At 46.3% G+C, this 19,345-nt stretch overlaps 1 long non-coding RNA gene across 29 annotated transcripts in view; it reads left to right on the top strand.

Moving 5' to 3' along the window:
• The window catches only part of LOC102166211 (uncharacterized), a 544,835-nt gene that overhangs the window by 285,060 nt on the left and 240,430 nt on the right, over window positions 1-19,345 (top strand). For 21 of the 29 annotated variants that reach the window (XR_014836088.1, XR_014836086.1, XR_014836092.1 and 18 more), the window contains one exon: window positions 12,944-13,171. The exons of the other annotated variants lie outside the window; for them this stretch is intronic. This is a non-coding gene — a long non-coding RNA (uncharacterized LOC102166211). Of the gene's footprint in view, window positions 1-12,943; window positions 13,172-19,345 lie in introns of those variants that run through there. 29 annotated transcript variants of the gene reach the window in all.

Here is a 19,345-nt window from a genome sequence, read left to right on the forward strand (position 1 = left end):
TGAATTTGAAGCATGGACCACGGATTCTTAGGCTTCTTTCACTGTCCAAAGAAATGATGTGGTCAAAACATGTCACCCATGTCATAAAATGGCTTAGGTTATCATGGGTGAGATCAGCACCTTTATGAAATTGATAAATTGCTATCAATTTCAGTGGCCATGAAAGCACATTTGTCACCTCTGTTTTCTTCCTGCCGATGGACCTGGCGCAGCACTAACGTCACAGGTCTTCCAGAAGTGCCCCTGACTGTTGCCCTCTCTAAGCAGAGTGAGAAGTCTCCTCCTTTGAGTGGAGACTGTGAAGACGGCATCTTCACCTGCAGTCCTCATGCCAGCACTGCGGTTGACAGGAAAACGTTCCTCAGAAGCCAAGCAGCTGGGCACTTCTGTCTCCCGTGTCTGACTTTTCCTTCCTTGGAACCCAGCGGCGGCTGTGCTGGGCAGTTCCTCACAGGTCTGACTCCCTCTTCCTGATGGCATCGCCCTTCCTGAGTCCACACTGCTCATCTTAGCTCCTGTCTTGGACCTTCTCAGACTAGAGCTTTGTGGGACCCCAGGAGTCACCTGTGAACAAGCTTGCTAATGCAGAAGGACCAGGCACTGATGCTCTTGGGACCACCTGCAGTTCATGGGCATGATGCTGTTGGATGCCGTTGACTCTTGGATAGCACGGGTTTGAGATGCACCGGTCCACTCATCCATGCAGTAAACACTCCAGCATGACGGGATCCCCGGTTGGTTGAATCCAAGGATGCGGAATATTTGGAAGAACCGTGGACACAGTGGGCCAACTGTGAAGTTGGATGCAGACCTTCCACTGCTTGGAGGGTCCACGCCCCAACCCCTGTGTGGCTCAGGGTCGACTGCAAATGCTCTTCCCAAAGGTGAAATTCTAAAAGTCTGTCTGTTCATGCCTCAGCTGATAGGGGTGGATTCACCCCATTCATTCACAGCTCATTCCAGTCTTTACCCCAGTCCCTGAGATACTGCCAAAATCAGCCACCTGCATGAAAGCTGTTGTTTGGGGCTTTCTTTGGGGAAGAACCAGGAGGACTACTTCTTTCCTTCTCTCCTCCCTCCTTCCTTCCTTCTTTGCATCTCTCTCTGTGGTTCTATCTATGTAATCTGTTATATAGTCTATTATTTCATCTAGTCTATCATCTACCATAAAACATGAAGAGGTACAGTGACTTCTAAAGAATCTTTCTAAAAGGATGTTTGTATATGGAAGGCAATTTTATCTGAATCAGTAAAAGCAAAGGATTTCTAATTAGTGATTTTTGCTCTAGTTGCTCAAGTTATTAAAAGACCAAGTGTTATGATCCGGATATTGGTGTACCCCAAATTCTTATGTCTGTGAACCCAGGTGAGGGCCCCCACCAGAACCTGGTCATGCTGGGACTCTGATCTGATTTCCATCCTCCAGAACAGAGGGAGATAAATACCTGGTTTTTATAAGCCTTCCAGTGTATAAGACTGGGTTACAGCAGCCTGAGCTAAGACGCCAGATTTCTCTATTTGTAGAAAGATGACGTGTTGGTTGGAATGAGAAGGTCTGAATAAGTTCAGGAAAAGAAAGTCAGTGACAGAGCCTCTTGGAGATATGTTTGATTGCACATGTAATTTGAGCCTGTTGTTTAGAGAAATGGCACAAAGCAAGCAGGGGGGTCTAAGGTACACCCTCTGGCCAACTCACGCTGAGAATCTACTCACTGGCATGAGTTGAGCAATGACCAAACCCTTCCACCGCTCCTTAATCAGAAACATGATCCCCTGTTACTTTCGTAGCAATAGTGCTATGACGTTCTCTGCTGCTTGCTTTTTCAGTTTTCAATATACATGAGATAAACTTTCTTACTTGATTTTTCTGCACATGACGAGCTGCCCATTGCATCCCAGGGAAACATGGGCCATCAGCCCATGGTCCACTCCCGTTAGATCCTCCTTGGCACCTTCCTATGGTCGGTGTTACATCTATAAGCTCATCAGAGAAGAGCATCCAGGTCCAAAGGATGTGTGTACATTCCTGGCTTCATCACCTGCTCGAGCTCTGTCTCTTCCATTCAACAGCGATTGAACAGGCAGCTCTGGCTCATGAGATCATGTAGCATATGTCATGTCCAAACACTGGCCAGGAAATCCCCTGGGGAAGAGATAGAGGGAAAAGACTTTAGATTTGAAACCAGTTCCACTCTATAAGGCACTTCATCAAACCATTTATTCAGCCTACACTGAGTATCCATGAAATAGGTGGTCTCAGAAGATCACGAGGAGCCTTGGGCCACATCTCATGATCCTAGTCTTTCTCCATCGGTGTGAACAGATACTAAGAAGAAGAAATTCTAGAAGCTGTCGGGGTTTAAGCATAAGTGCGTTTCTGTGTTTAGGGCGTTGACTTGGTAATAGCCTGCAGTTGATATTTCCAGATCCCGACTTTTCACTCTTTCCGTATGTGTGGCGCTGGGTGTGTCCAGGATTTCCAGCAGTCCTGCTGCGAATCTTCTCATAAAGTAACTTGGAAGTAAGTGATCCGTCCCCCTCTGGGTGAGCTTTGGTTTTGTTCCCCTCCGTTTCATGTTCCTAAGGGAGAGCCACTTCCAACAAATAGGGAATTTTCATAAGCTCAGAATCATTGCGCACAGTGGAAGAAGCACGACTTTCAGTTTGCGACAGATGGTAAAGAAAAAAAAAAAAAAAAAAATCTTTGCTCTTGGGAGTTCCCGTCATGGCCCAGCAGTAACAAACCTGACTTGTATCCATGAGGATGTGGATTCGATCCCTGGCCTTGCTCAGTGGGTTAAGGATCAAGTGTCACCATGAGCTGTGGTGTAGGTTGCAGATGTGGCTTGGATCCTGTGTGGCCATAGCTGTGGTGTAGGCTGGCAGCCACAGCTCGGATTCGACCCCTAGCCTGCCAACTTCCATATGCCGCAGGTGCAGCCCTAAAAAGACACACACAAAGAAATCTTTGCTCTTGTAAAGAGAGTATAACTTTAAAGATGTTGGAATGGATCCCATCTGATCAGTCACCCAAATAATGGAGCTCGTAGACCTCCTTCCTCAGGAGAGACCCCCTTTCTGCCCCACCCACAGGCCTGCCGTCATACGTACAGCTGGAAATTGTGTGTGCATGTGTTCACCCTCTAACATGAAGTTTCTATGAAAATATAAAATACGTTGCGATTAGCAATGATCTCATAAATGCTAAGAACTGTTCCACACAAAGTATCACACTCGTGGTGGAATTAGATCATGGAAACGCACAGATGTGTGTTGCCAAATGGCTGCAGGCAATGCCTGTTGGTTACGGCCACGATGTGCAAAACTCACGTACTTGGTTTATTAAAATCAAATGATGGGAAGAGGGCTGAATTGGGCAGTTGGCACAGATTCTCTTCAGAGCAAATTCTCTGTCCTTCATCAAAACAAAATCAATTTGCAGCTCATCAGTTAATTGTATCCATGAGGATTCAATCTAGTTCTTCACTCAGTGGAGAATACACTTGACCGTGGTCTGAGATAGGCAGCTTGATGATTTTTTTTTTTAATTCTGCAGTTTTCAAATTCTCCTTAGGACTCTGTCTAAAGTTACTCTCCTGAATTTCCTACTTCACCATTCTTTTTGGGATTTAAATTCTGTGATTTCACTTGGACTTCAGAACCTATCAAAGACCTTTGTCAGTAAATTAAAATACCGTGAAATCAGTTGTTCAGATACAGGCATACATACACATATTCTCTCTCCCCTCTTCGTTTACAAATTTATTTATATGCATGTATCTGTGCTCAAAGGAATACTTCAAACCAAACGTGGGGACATTTGTATTTAAATAATTGCAAATGTTTTTATTAGAAGTGGTACTTAACCCTGTTAATCCTCAGTAGAAATCTTGGTAAGACTCAGTTCTGTGGCGGGACTTCTGCATAGTATCCACTCTGGGATGAAACAGTCATAAACCCAGCCTTGCATCAATCACAGGGCATAGCTTTGATACTGTTTATGTTTTGTGCAACTTTGAACCTGCCAGTATAATAAACAAACCTCTCTCCGTGCTTAGAACTCTCAGGGACTTGCCGTCACATAGGGCAAACCTCAAACACATTGGCTGGCACCTTGGAAGAGTCTGGAGGACTGAGGAGAGTCTTGAGCCCCTCTTGAGGGGTTCTTTTCTTTAGCAGCCCTGCTCCCAACCCCCTCCACTACATCTCATATCAACTTCTCCTGAAGAATCCACAGAAATATCATGCACTGGACACCCCTGAGACCTGCTCATCAAGCTGTTTCCTGCATCTGGATCCTATTCCATCTCTTCTTGGCAATGTCCTACAAAACACAGCTCAGAAGTCACCTGGCCCTGTTACAGAAGCCTCTAAGCCAAGTTTGGGATTCTCCCCTGGTTTTTTCCTAACGTCTCAGCATCAAGCTGCCCTGTCCCTCCTTCCTTCATTCCCAGCAGGGGAAGAAGTTCAGGTGGGCTTCCGGCAGGGGTGTCCCTCTCCAGTTCTGTGCTGTTGTGTCAGATACGCTGAATGATGTCATTGCTTGTGCTGGGGACATGGCTCGGATCGTCAGTGTTGGAAAATGAGACATGAATACGGGGCGATCTCAACAAGGCTCTTCTACAGAAGGGCACAGGTGCTCAAAAAGTGCACGCAAAGAAGAAAAGACCCTCCCATGTATCCCTAACGCAGGGGATGTACCTGTCCCCTTCCCATGGGTCAGGTCAGGGAGGACATTCTTCCCGGTTGGCTAATTTGAAACAAAGTGTTCTTGGGAGAAGAGGGAAAGAGGAGGGGGGTCGCAGGAAGGTGTTTCTGCCAAAACTGGAGCAAAATGGAGTCACCAAGATTGCCTTTGGTGGCAAAGACCTTGTGTTACTTCTCACACTTGAATCATCCTGCTGCCAACTGGACAAACAGGAAGAGCCAGGACACATACAGTGTCAGCCTCTTGTAGGAGTGTTTGCTCACCATGAAATAAGCCTCAAATGGATCATAATCGGATTTCACAGAAATGTCCTATTTCAATTTCCATCAGCCCCCTTAGATTGCGTGGAATAAAATGTGATGAAATCCAGAAAAGCTACATGCTGTAGAATAGCTTTAGTTTTTTCCCCCTAAAACGTACGTCAAGCTGTAAATACGCATTGTTGGCAGAACTCGCCCATGGGTGAGTAGAGTGGGGCTTAGGGGCAGACTACCCACCAGGTCATTTCAGGGACCCAGGACAGTCTCCAGAAAGAACACATTCTCCCTGTCTGCTGGGATCCCACAAACATTTTTGAGACTCCCTGAGACTATTCTTGCCTTTTTGGTAAAACTCACATACGCATCCTAACCTTATTCAACACAGAGCCACAAACCACAAGTGCAGGGGCCATTCAGATAAATTGAGACAAAAGGACTTTTCACTTTTTTGGAAAACCCTGGACCAGTTTTATAAATTGGCACACGGTGCAGAACCGTAAAGCAGAGACATGGAAACAGAGCTGCTGAGGTTCGACCAGAAGGCCTGCTCCATGGCGTTTGTGCAGAGCATCGGATGAAGTGGGTGGTTCGTGGCCCTTGTGGCTGGTGGGCAAGATGGCACCTGGGCTGGTGCCTTGCCACCAACACGCCTTTGGGTGTTTGGGGAGACTGCTCTCTGCAACCTTGTGGCTCCTTCCTACACAACATGCAAAGCCACTCACTTCCCCCCTTATTTGACCTGAGGCAGAGGGAGTGAGTGCGCTGTCTAAGGCAGGCATTCTCAGAAAATGGTCTTGGGAGTGGAGAGTGGAAAAAAAATCTGAGTATATTAGATATAAAACATGAAATAATACAGTAGAGAAACACATACAGGGATATCCACGGTTTTAGAATTTCATGGGGTGTTGATGCGCAAAAAAGTTGCAAAAATCTGCTTGGAGGGTGGTCATGAAAAACAGAAGGTTCTTGGCATGCGTGATCCTGTGGTGGATAGGGTAAGGCTTGATGGCACAGAAGGTGAGGAGCAGTGAGCCTGCCACCTGCTTGTCGCAGTCGGACTAATGGAGACACCAGAGAAAAAATATGCCTGGGTAAGAAATAGAGCCAGGGAATTGGGCAATTCTGAGCCTGGTGAGCCACGCAGAGAAAGGGGCTCTTTCTCTAACTTCACCTCTAGCTTAAAGACCATTTCTTTTTTCTTTTTCTTTTTTTTTAAGGCTGTATCTGCAGCATGTGGAAGTTCCCAGGCGAGGGGATGAATTGCAGCTACAGTTGCCAGCTGACGTATGCCACAACCACAGCAACACAGGATCCGAGCCACATCTGCGACCTACACCATAGCTCATAGCAACTACAGATCCTTAACCCACTGAGCAAGGCCAGGCATCAAACCTGCATCTTCATGGATACCAGTCAGGTTCATTACCACTGACCTCCTTAAAGACCTTTTCTTGAGCCTTTAAGACATCTTGACCATATCCTATTGCTGTCCAGGCATTTCCAGTTATGAGCATAAGTTTCCTTTTTGTGGGAAAGTCTCGTTTTTCTGGTGAGAAATGGTCCCCTGAATTTCAAGTTTGGGTCCAACCCTATGAGTCTCTTCTGAGCCCAGCCTGTGGCTGAGGGTCGTACAGAAGGGAAAGAGTATAGGGTTTGACTCTTTCCTCTGCCGCCTCCTTTTCCCGCTCCGCCTCTTACAGGGGTGGAGCAGCTGAAAAAGAATGTTTTTAAAGAGGGGAGATGATTTCTGGAGCTGATCTTGCCATGTTAGGGTTCTCTTTGCTTGTGTTGGCTGGTGATCAGCGCCAGTTTGGGGGCAGGTGTTTGAGTGCAGGATGCAGGTCTTCTTATGAATTGACAATGCTTGTTCTTGGGGAGGCCTGGGGGTGTCCTCCCAGGGCACAGCCGCCCTTGGTAGCAACGAGCCTTCCAGCTCTCAGAGATTCCTCTGCGTGTGACCCACCCAGACATCCACATGGGAGTTCGCTCAGTCACATTAACTTAAAGGTAGGAAAGTGCCAGGTAGCCTGCATCGTCCATGTAGCCTAAGGAAGAGCACGTTCTTGTCCCACCAACCTGAGGGATGCTGGCTGCCCCACCCTGCACTCTCTGCTTGCCCTCGGCCCTCCCAGATCCTCTGGACCTTGGGACTTCACCAGATCAGCACCACACCCCGTGTCCACATAGACCTTTAGACACTCAGGGTTGTAGACAAGGCTCCCAAGAACCTCTAACACACGTGACCATGATCAAGTGGCAGGAAGAGAAGTCAGGTTCTGCAGATGGTAAGCATTTGGTCTAGAGGATGCCTGTCTGTCATCCATCAGTCCCTGGGAATGGCTTTTTGGGACCCCACCTCCCCCTGACATAGCATGAAACACCAGCCACCTGGCCCCCTCCCCAACCCGACACAGGAGGCCATTAGGGTGATACCCCATTAGAAACACAACTTTGCTTGAATTTCCAGTCTTTTTTTTTTTTTTTTTTTTTGTCTTTTTGTCTTTTGTCTTTTGTTGTTGTTGTTGCTATTTCTTGGGCCGCTCCCGTGGCATATGGAGGTTCCCAGGCCAGGGGTTGAATCGGAGCTGTAGCCACCGGCCTACGCCAGAGCCACAGCAACGCGGGATCCGAGCCGCATCTGCAACCTACACCACAGCTCACGGCAACGCCGGATCTTTAACCCACTGAGCAAGGGCAGGGACCGAACCTGCAACCTCATGGTTCCTAGTCGGATTCGTTAACCACTGCGCCACGACGGGAACTCCGAATTTCCAGTCTTTTTTATGGGCCACAAGGGATGTGGCTGGGAGGTTGTCTCAGGGTCTGTCCTCATTATAACTCATGAAAGGATGAGTCCAGAAATCCTTCTTATGAATGTGGAGGTCCTTAGCACCCATGGCTCACAGCCCTGCTCAGCTTCCTGGTGCAGTGGCATTCGCGTTGCCAAGCACGGTTTGTCACTTCATAGTTTGGATAATGGCATTTAACGCTACATGACATGAAATGTTCGTTATGAGGGGGAAAAAACCCCACCATTTTGATTTATAAAAACTTTGATTTGCTCTTATTTCATTATGTAGGCCAACTGCCTTCACTATGAATTTTCAAATCCGGTTTTTAAAAACCATCATTTTGTTACCTGGAACACAAGGTTCCAGAGGCCAATAAATTCTGCATTAGTATAATAAAACTGTTCAACTCTAGCCCAGCCAAGTGAGCTTCTTTTTAAAATTGTTGACTCCGACACACAGGGTGAGTCTTTTTGAATGAGAATCAAAGGGCTCTGTCATGCAGAATAAGTCTGGGTTCCCTCCTCAAGGAGCCGTGCCCGCCTCTAGCGGGCGTGAAGGAGGTCGGAAGGTTTGGCTTCTCGGACCTCAGAGCTCTGCTTCCATACACGGTTCCTTCCAGCCAGCACGTCCTTAAGCATCTCTCAGCCGATGCTAAGGTCTCTTTGGATCTGTCCGCCTCTGGCAGTGCCCAGCATAAGACTCCTGCACTTTACTTTTTTTAAAGTATAGTTGATTTACAGGGTGCCAACTTGTGCTATACAGCAAAGTCACTCCGTCGTAATATATATACATTCTTTTAAAAATGTTATTATCCATCATGGTCTACCCAGGAGATTGGATGCCTGTGCTGTACTGTAGGACCTTCTTGTCGATCCATTCTATGCATAATAGTTTGTGCCTGCTAATCCCCCGTTCCCAGTCCTCCCCTCCACCACCCCCACCCTTGGCAACCACAAGCCTGTTCTCTGTGTCTGTGAGTCTGTTTCTGTTTCGTAGATAGAGTCATTTGTGCCATAGCTGAGATTCCACATACAGGTGATAGCATATGGTATTCGTCTCTCTTGTTCTGACTTACTTCACTTAGTATGAGAATCTCTAGTTGCATTCATGTTGCTGCACATGGCATGATTTTGTTCTCTTTTATGGCTGAGCATGTTCCGTTTGCATATATGTACTATATCATCTCAATCCTTTCCTCTGTTGATGGACATTTAGGTTGCTTCCATGTCTCGGCTATTGTGCATAGCACTGCAATGAACAGAGGGGTGCATATATCTTTTGGACGTATAGCTTTTTTCCAGATACATGCTCAGGAGTGGGACTGCTGGATCATATAGTAGTTCTGCTTTTTAGTTTTTTAAGGACGCTTCATGTTGTTGTCCATTGTGGAAGCACCAATTTACATTCCCACCAACAGTGTAGGAGAGTTCCCTTTTCTCCACACCCTCTCCAGCATTTGTTATTTGCAGACTTGTTAATGGTGGCCAGTATGAGTGGTACCTCATTGTAGGTTTTTTTTTGTCTTTTTTTTCTTTTTTCTGGGGCCGCTCCTGCAGCATATGGAGGTTCCCAGGCTAGGGGTCTAATTGGAGCTGTAGCCACCAGCCTACGCCAGAGCTATAGCAATGCAGCATCCAAGCTGCCTCTGCGACCTACACCACAGCTCACTACAACGCTGGATCCTTAACCCACTGAGCAAGGCCAGGGATCGAACCTGCAACCTCATGGTTCCTAGTTGGATTCATTAACCACTGAGCCACAATGGGAACTCCCTCATTGTAGTTTTGATTTACATTTCTGTCATTATTAGTGATGTTGAGCATCTTTTCATGTGCCTCCTGGCCATCCATAGACATAAGACCTGACACCATGAAATTCTAGGAGAGAATAGAGGCAAAGCATTCTCTGACATCAACTGTACAAATGTTTTTTCAGGTCAGTCTCCCAAGGCAATAGAAATAAAAAGAAAAGTAAACAAATGGGACCTAATCAAACTTACAAGCTTTTTGCACATCCAAGGAAACAATAAAAAAAAAGAAAAGACAATCTACAGAATGTAAGAAAATAGTTGCAAAAGATGCAACTGACAAGGGTGTAATCTTCAAAATATGCAAACAACACATACACTCAACAACAAACCAACCCAGTTGAAAAATGGGCAGAAGTCCTCAATAGACATTTCTCCAAAGAAGGCAAATGCTCCTATACTTTAAATATGTTCCTTGACAGGACCTATCCTCTCTGAACCCCCATTTTTCTGTCATTTGCAAAACAATCTTTCAACTGCTGCACAGAGGGTCTTTGTATTTCTTCATGGCTGCTTCCAGAAGCCACTGTGTTCCCAGGTTGGCAGAACTACCTCTGAGAGCCCTTCATTGGAAGCGTCCGACTTCCGGGGGCAGGGCTCTGCGCTGGCAGTTTTCGGCATGCTCTTGGGGAGGTAATGGAGAGAACTTTCCCTGGGAATCCTCAAGTCCATCACTGAAGGGATGACAGTCTGAGTGGTTCTTTGTGTCCTCTGGCCCCAGAGGTAGCGTTTTGAGTCATTTGCCCGCCGAAGCCCCTCAGGTATCTTGTTTCTTAATCTGATGCCAATCAGTGCTTTGTTGATGATGCAGCAGGGTACAATAACCCTCTTCTGTGCAAAGGATTGCTTGTTTATTTTGAAAGAGCTTATTTCTGTATTTATTTGTTTATTTTGGTGGCCTGAAAGACTCCAGAAAAAAATAATGGACTGGGTTTGGTCCATTGCTTAGAACTCCCCGCCATCGAATAAAGGAGGGGTGAGTTCAAGATTTGGGCACATTCAGATGTTATAACTTCACGCTGGGCTTCCCTCATAGAAACGGTTCTCTAAGAGGAACGTGTCCTCCTAGAATCATTTGATATGGTTCCCTTAGTCTGGAGATTTCGCTCTCTGCTGTTAACACAGTTGGTTATTGAAGATCCAGGAAATGAACCCCTCCTGGGTCTGATGTCCTGTGTGGAGAACTGGTGTGGCTGCTGCAGAATCTTTGTACACCGTTTCATTTCATTAACCCTCATCCTCTGTGTCTTCCATCGCAAGGTCAAGGTCTTGTTTCAGTTTCTGGATCTTTTGGTGGCAACACCACTGGCGCCATCCGAAATGTTCCACGAGCTTATTCCCGTTAAGAGTAAGCCTACCTGGGGACTCCCGAAGTAGCAGGCTGGTTTCCAAGTGAAGAAGACCGCACCCCATGAGACCATATTCCCAAAGGGAACCCGTGAGTCTCAGAGGAGAAGGTCTGGAGGGGTAGGATGAGTCACCAGAAGCTGGGAGGGGTGTGTTTCCACCGCGTCTCATTTATTTCCCAGCAATGCTGTGTGTTTTGTCTTTCTGCAAGTAGAGAGAGCCTGAAACAACAACAACAACAACTAATTTTGAGGAGGTAGAAGCAAATTGTTACAGATGGAGAAAGGAAAGCAGACCTTTAGAAAAAATGCCTTTAAAGGGTGGGGGAAAAACTGTAATTGCAATGTATACATGTAAGGATAACCTGACCCCCTTGCTGTACAGTGGGAAAATAAAAAAAAAAAAAAAAAAAGAAAAAATGCCTTTAGAGAAAAGGGCATTTGACTTGCAAATACAAAGCGATTCTCCTCTTCTGATGAAAAGGAAAAAAAGCAAAGTCAATGTAGCCCCAACAGCCAAACTGCTGTCACCCACTCCCCTAAGGAGAATGCCTCCCGGGACTGTGAGTGCAGTGGCCGCACAGCCAGGGTGTCTCTGTGATGCATAACAGAAGGAGGACTTGGCCAACCCTGAATGTGGCCTCCGCAGAGTCCTCATAAATCAAACCAGGTCCCTCCAGGATGGTGGCATGGGAGAGGCCAGGCTCAGACAGACCTCACTGGAAGTGTATTTCACAGACTTGAATCACTGTAGCCAGACGTGTTCTTCAATGTAAACGTCCAACTAAACAGAAGCTGTTTTAAAGAGTTCTAATTAGCAACCGGCCAAGCTTGATTGTTGAGGGGATAAATGGCTTATCTAAGTGTCCCTGAAGTTATTTATTTACTCAATGAGTTTTATGATATTTAGAGTTGTACGACAATCATCACAACCCAATTTTATAGCCTTTCCATTCCAAACCCCCAGCCTATCCCCTACCCCTCACCTGTCTCCTCTGGAAACCATAAGTTTTCAAAATCCTTGCGTCAGTGTCTGTTCTGCAAAGAAATTCATTGTGTTCTTTTTTTAGATTCCACATGTCAGTGAGAGCATATGATGCTGGTGTCTCACTGTCTGACCGACGTCACTTAGGATGATAATTTCTAGGTCCATCCATGCTGCTGCAAATGCCTTTATTTCTTTCCTTTTGATGGCTGAGTAATATTCCATTGTGTATATGTGCCACATCTTTATCTAGTCCTTTGTCAATGGACATTTAGGTTGTTTCCATGTCTTGGCTATTGTATATAGTGCTGCAAGGAACATTGGAGTATATATATCTTTTCAAGTCATGGTTTTCTCTGGATAGATGCCCAGGAGTGGGATTGCTGGATCAAACGATAGCTCTATTTTTAGTTTTCTGAGGAATCTGCATACTGTTTTCCATAGTGGCTGTACCAATTTACATTCCCACCAACAGGGTAGAAAGGTTCCCTTTTTTCTACCCCCTCTCCTGCATTTATTGTTTGTAGACTTTTTAATGATGGCCATTCTGGCTGGTGTAAGGTAGTACCTCACAGTAGTTTTGATTTGGCATTTCTCTGGTAATTACTGATGTTGAATATCTTTTCATGTGTTTTTTTGGCCATCTGCCTGTCTTCTTTGGAGAATTGTCTGTTTAGATCTTCTGCCCCTTTTTTGATGGGGTTTTTTTTTTTTGATATTGAGCTATAGGAGGTGTTTATGAATTTTGAAGATTAATTCCTTAATGAGGGGTATATGTGTGTGTGTGTGTGTGTGTGTATTTACTGTTATTCTGGTTTTTTATCTCTTCAGTGTTGATGGCAAAGTGTAAGGGCATTGCCTCCAAATTGCCACTGGTTCCCATGAGCAGATTCTCTATTAATTAGAGCAGTCCTCTTCCAAAGGACTCTTCAAAGAGGTCAATTTCCATTTGCAGGCAAAGGCTCTTCCAGAACTCTTGGACAGAGACCTCAAAAGGAATGGAGGCAACCCTCGGCTAAGGCCTTTTCACGTTCCTGTTCTGCAGGTCGTCTGGCAGCAGGAGGGTCCGCCTCTTCCACTCTTGGTGACGTTTCACATTCTGGGAACCTCCTCCCGTCACCCCACAATGGCGTTTTGTGTCTTGATCCCCGTGGAAGAGCCCGGCGCACACACAGCTTAGCCTCTTCATTCCTGGAGCCGTTCTACGTATGCGAGACTGAAGCCAGGACAGAGGTCTTCATCCTGGGTGTGCTTATTCTTCACACCCTTCCCGGTACGTTCAGACGCCAAGGCCATTAGCGCGAGAAGGATCGAGGCACGTTTCCTATCAGGAAGTCTGCTCTCGCTCCCATGGCCGCCTCTTTGTTGCAATCCAGTCATCCAGTGGTGATTTTCACAGAATGGTGTTTATTCCGTCCACCTGGAGCTCGTCCCTGTGGGCCAGAGATGGCATCCTCTCCCCGGGTGGTCGTGTTGGCTCTGGGCAGGGGCAGGGCCACTGCCAAGCTTGGCACAGTCCTTCACGCTGACTCCCAGACTCGCCAGCCAGCTGCTTTGGACAGGGCTCCCGTAGAAAGGAAACTCTAGAAGTCTACATATTCACTGGCCAGCTCGTTGGAATGTGCTGTGTGCTCTCCCTGCTGCCAGTCTTCCCAGAGGCGTTGAGGAAAGGGTGCTAGAGAAACACGCCTTCATTTGCCACAAAGATGAAGCTATGCAAATGAATGTTGTGGCCAGTGGTGTCCGTAGGGCCAGAGGTAATGTGGACATGAGACGTGGGGACTGAGGGGTTGAGTAAGTTAGCGACAAGCAGGTAGATTCCGGCCAGAAGGCCAGAGGGGGCTTTATGAAATGGACAGGCCAGTGCCAAAGGCAGGGCCATGTCCTGGGCATCCGTGCTCAAACACAGGAGTCCAAGCGCGGCCCTGAAGGGCAGGGGCCGTGAAAAAACAGCAGATGCTTGTTGGATGATCTGACGTCAGGCTGTTTTTCAAAGAACTGGTGGCTGACCCCTGCTTCTGTTGCCCAGAGTAGCAAAATAGAAAATTTGAATCTAAAACCCGGACCCAGATTTAGCATGTCTTCCCTTTCCAATTTATTTATAGCATTTGAGGAGTTTTTACTTTGCACTTTTCCTTTGTTCCAAGAACATTGTCACCTTGATTCTATTTAAATTGTCTCTGAGAATCTAATATCAAAGATAATACTCATAGGACCATGCTATTGTCAGGATCCCATTCAGCCAAAGCTATCCATGGTAGGTTATGCAAATTGATTTTCCGTTATATCTTGACTGCTCTTTGGGATCTGATTTTACATCCGTTTTCTTCTCTAGAAATCATCAGAAAATGGAATGTTTATCTCTCCTGATGGTGTAAAATTATTAAATGAAATCCTAGTTGGGAAATTTTTGCTGAACCTTCCTTTGGTGCATCTTACATAGAAAATAGGTAGTGGATCCCTCCGGAAGCACGTAGACACATGGTGTCTGGCTGCATTGACTGTTCTCTGAAACAGCACCCTTTGTGAGGAATGAAAACACTGATTGCTTTTTCTTAAATGAACTACGCAAAGGGTGGAAAGACGGCTGCCATCTAAGTGACTCTCATGCTCTGGGCTCAATGCTGTTCCACCTGTTTGAATCCTATCAATGATTCCAAAACGGCAAGATGCAATTACTGCTGAGATTGGAACCTGTCGCTGGTTCCAGCCTCCATGTGCTCTCCCTCCTTGGCAGGGGTCCGTATGCTTAAGTCTCCTTTCCCGTGCAAGGTCAGATAGTACATATTTTAGGCTCTGTCACCTGTAAGGTCCTTATTTCCACTACTCAGTTCTGCTGTGGGTAGGTCTCAGTTCTGCACCCAGACCTAAGTGACATGTGATCAGATAGGCATGCCCGTGTTCCAATGAAACTTCATCTCCAAAACGAGCTGGAAGCCCACCTTTGGCCTGAGAGCCATCGTTATGTCTCCCTGGCATGATCCCATCACTTTTCTCCAACAGAATATGCTTCCCTCCTCTGATCTTTGCACATCCCCAATCTTTGCAGCGTGCCACACTGAGCAGAGTGGTCCTTACTCCCCATTGCTGCTCCTCCTAAATTCCAAAATATGAAGCCTTCAGAGTTTTCTGCTGTCACCAGACTTCGTGGCAAGGTGCGTCTCGTGTCCAGCATGTATGATCCTGTTCTAAATTGCCTCTTCAACAGACCACATGGTGGTTTTCTGTGGGGTGGGGGCCTCCAGGTGTGACTGTAGAAGTGAGTGGAGAAGTGGAGAGAGCTCTTGAGAATGTGTGCGGATGGCACGCACAGGGGGAGCCAGTCCATGCTTGGGGCTTAGGACAGGAAGTGGCTGCTGTTGGACAGGGATTCTGAAAGGAGGGGACAGTTGGTTTCACACCCATAGGAGTGGCCTGCGATGGCCGTGGTGAGAAGTGTGACATATACAACCCCTTTGGATGTGGATAGACACAGTTTGGTAAATTGAGGGAGTCCAGGTAGGGCATTCTCATTGGCCCTGCTTCTTCTCACGAGATTTGCATTTTGAGATTCAAGCTGTTGCCACAAGATCAAGTGCCTCCTCCAGACACCAGGAGAGCCTGATGAGGCTCATGGTGCAGTGTGTGTGTGGATGTCGCTGTTCCCTCTCCTGCAGTGCTAGGACAGTGTTCTTCTGGTTGATGATACTGTGGATATCTAGTATGAAATATGAAGAGACCTCTTACTCAAATAGATTTGAAATCAAAAAGGCAAAGGGGAACAAATCCTACTCACCCTTTGTGTCTACACATGGAATGCTTGGATGGGTTCCTTAATTTTCCTTCAGTTGCTCTCTCCTAACTGGTATCAAATAATGTTGGTATTTCTTTCAGTTTATTCATTTGGCCTTTATACCCACTGCTGAGAACCTAGTGTTATCTACAGCACACAGATTCCCTTGCATTAAATTTAGTTAAGCAGGAATAACTGTCATGGTGACTATTTTGTGAGAATCTGTGAAGTGCCAGGTGGTGCTTTGAAGATGCCTACGAATGATCTCATTAAACTTCTCTGTATAAATCTGGCATGGGTGCCATAATAATGGTTGTACAAACAATGCCAGCACATGGCCCGGGGTCACTGATTTGCATCAAAACAGTTCAACCTTGTGAACCCAAGCCGTAAACTTAATATCAGAGTCAAGAGAAGTGTGTGCCTGTGTCACAGAATGTGGGGTGTCGGGAGCAGTGAAGACCAGGGCAAGCAAAGACCTTTGGTTCTGTCCCATCACGTTGTCCTGGGACCAAGAGAGTTGATCTGGGGGGAAGCCAAAGTCCCTCTTGGGAATTGAACCAGCACACTGAACAGCAGAAAATGTGCTTGTCATCTTGCAGTTTCTGTGGGTCAAGAGTGTGGATGTGACTTGGCTAGAGGCTCTGCTTGGGCCTCACATGGCTTCATCGAGGTATCCTCGGGGACTGAAGCCCTCATCTGGAAGGGTCCTCTTCCGAGGACCCCCAGTTCATTGGTAGAACCTAGTTCCTCGTGGTTATAGAAGTCATGGCAAAACTGAAAGGGAAGGCAGAGCATGAAAGGCACTGCCTAGTTGTGATTCCAGGCTGCCAGCCTTTCCCCAAGCAGAGGAAGGGACAGAGTTGGATCATGGCTTAATCCACAGAATTTGTGCCAACTTATTATTCAGCAAGAGGACTAAGAGACATAGCAACGTGGGTAGAAATTATAAGCACAGTTTGAGGTGAAAACATGAACCCATAATGGCACTTATATCAATTCGATTTATATAAACATGAAACACACATAAAGCACTACAGTTTCATAAAAACAGATGGGTAAATAACTCCTGTGAAAATACTGCATTGTTGCCAGTGCAACAGGAAGGAGAATTCGGGTGAGGCGCGGGGATAAAAAGGAACACATCTTAAAGGGCAGAGGACCTTTAAAAGGGCCAGTGGTGATGAGGCCCCATGATCTCAGAAGTCTGGAATATAATATACCTCTGCCGTCTCCACCGGAGACCTGCATGGGGAGGGGTGGAGGGGCTGTATTTTAATATGTTAGTTAACGTATTGTTCCCAAAGAGGTCATAAAAGTGACAGACAAACGTAACGTCCCTTGTAGATAGACTTAAACTCTTATAGTCATTCCGGTGACCAGAGTCACTGTTAAATAGAATATTGCCAACCCTAGACATTTATATTTTAAAAAATACCACCTGGTTCACCTTCCTTAGACTCCTCCACACAGCCACACAGCCCAGTGCTTTTCACGGCTGGATGATTGCTTTGTCCATGATGAACTGCACTGATCCTGTTGTGACATCTTTGCTGTTCGTCTGGGCAGAAAAGGGCACAGAGAAATAAGCTTCCTCATAAATCTGAGAGGTCTGAAAAAACGGAGATGTGTTGGCTAGTGATGAGAGGAACTTCTCAGAAATTCCAGACATGGAAACCAAGTCCTGCGTCCAGACTTTCTAATCCTTACACCTTGACATCATCAACTAAATGTGTTGATGCATTTGCTATTTCATGAGGTTCTTCTCCCTCCGCTGTCCTGGGGGAAACCAAATGAAGGAACAGTGAGCTTCATCAGAATCTCAGTCTGGTGATAAATACGTTCTTCAGGTAGGCACCCGGGCTGCTCATTTTCAGCTGGCAGTAATCTCCCAGGCCCCCTGTGTTCTCTGATGTTGAGTAGACCGTCTCCATGAGCCCATGACCTCATCACCCAAAGAGATTACATAAAGTGAGGGAAGAGCTCGTGTCTGTTTTTCTTTCCTAACAGAAGCTCAGAGGAGAGGAGTCTATTTGAAGTCTTCTAAATCCCTTGTATGTGGAACCCTCCAGGAAATACTGTAGCCCTGGCTCATCATGAATGGTGTTTTGGAAACACAGCTCTGTTTGAATGACTGGGTCTTCAAAAATAATGACTTGGCCACAGTGACTCAGTGATGACGTCTAGATGCAAGTTAAACAGGAGTTCCCCAACTTAATGTTTGGAAAGTGGGGGCCTGCAGAGGCTGCATAATATCTTCCAAAAAGCTTTTTTGACTGGTTGATGTGTTCTGTTCTGAGATCAAAGTGGAAGTGTGGGTAGGGAGTGCTAGTTTTAATCCACAAAACTAGCTTGAGTGACTAAAGATGTTTTCATTACCACAAGGCAGACTTTCTGTTGGTATTTCAGGCATGACATGAACTCAAGGTGAGAGAAAAATGTCAATTCTACCTCCCCCCCCCGGGGGGGGGCATGCCTTTTTTCTCACCTCTGTGAAAGTAGTAGGTGTTGTGCTCGGCACACACAAAACAAAAGGTAAGGTGAAACATGAAAGATCCTCTCTCCAGATAATGTCGTCTTTAGAAAGATGATACATAGGAAAACAAAACAGAATAATAAGTACTCCGTGTGGGTATGTTCAAGGGGAAGAGAAAACATACTTCTCTCCATGGTCACAGAGAAGTTCATGTGAGAGATGGTTCTTGAGCCAAATCTTAAATAGAAAAAGTCAGTCAGGGAAGTGGGTTTTGTGATGGCAGGAGGCATGTCGACAGTACCCATGGGAATGGGTCTAGAACAGGAGACTTTGAGATAACTATGTATGTCTCAGGCACACAACACAAGGGCAGGCAAGCAAGCGATGGGCTTCAGTGAGCCAGTCACAAAAGACAGGCTACACTGTGAAAATGCACATCCTTACTGACGTAGGCCATCTCTGGGAAATTGGAAACCAGAAACCAGCACTGCCATGTCTGCATACTCGAATGGTTATTCTGCCTGCGCCATAGAGGATCAGCTAGGGAAAGAGGTAGAAGGCCGTGCCAGCCTGGGAGAGCAGAAGAGAGACAGACAAATGGTGTGCGTGCATAGGGACAAGGATATGAAGAGGCTCATCCAGTGAAGCCTCTGAAAATACCTACAGATGCATGTGTTAGAGGGTCTGGTTTGCTGGGGAGGTGGGGGCGGGGGGAGGGAGGACTGATAGGATTTGCTGTGTTCAGTAGTCCCCTTACCTATGGTTTCTCGTACCATGGTTTTAGTGACCTGTGGTCAACTGAAGTCTGAGATGATTAACTGGGGGAGTCCAGAAGTGAAGAACTCATGAGTTTTAAGTTGGATGCCACTCTGAGTGGTGTGAGGAAACCCCTCACCGTCCTGCTCCTTCTCCCCAGATGCAAACCCTCCCTTTGGTGAATTCCACCAGGTAGTGACGCAGTTGCTGCCTCAGTAATTGGATAGGCTGTCATCATAGTCCTTGTGTTGACGTCACCTTTATTTTACTCAATGATGACCCCAAAGCACAAGAGTAGTGATGCAGGAAATTTACACACATCCAAGACCAGCTTGAAGCACTTCCTTTCAGTAAAAAGGTGAAAGTTCTCAATAAAGAAACAAGGTGTGCTGAAGTTGCTAAGATCTACAGTAAGACATCACCTTCTGTCTGGGAAATAGTGA

Source organism: Sus scrofa, chromosome Y (genome assembly GCF_054392235.1).
Source record: "Sus scrofa isolate SSC_HxYL_T2T_F1_AM1 chromosome Y, Sscrofa_HxYL_maternal_Yorkshire_Landrace_v2.0, whole genome shotgun sequence".
Lineage (NCBI taxonomy): Eukaryota > Metazoa > Chordata > Mammalia > Artiodactyla > Suidae > Sus > Sus scrofa.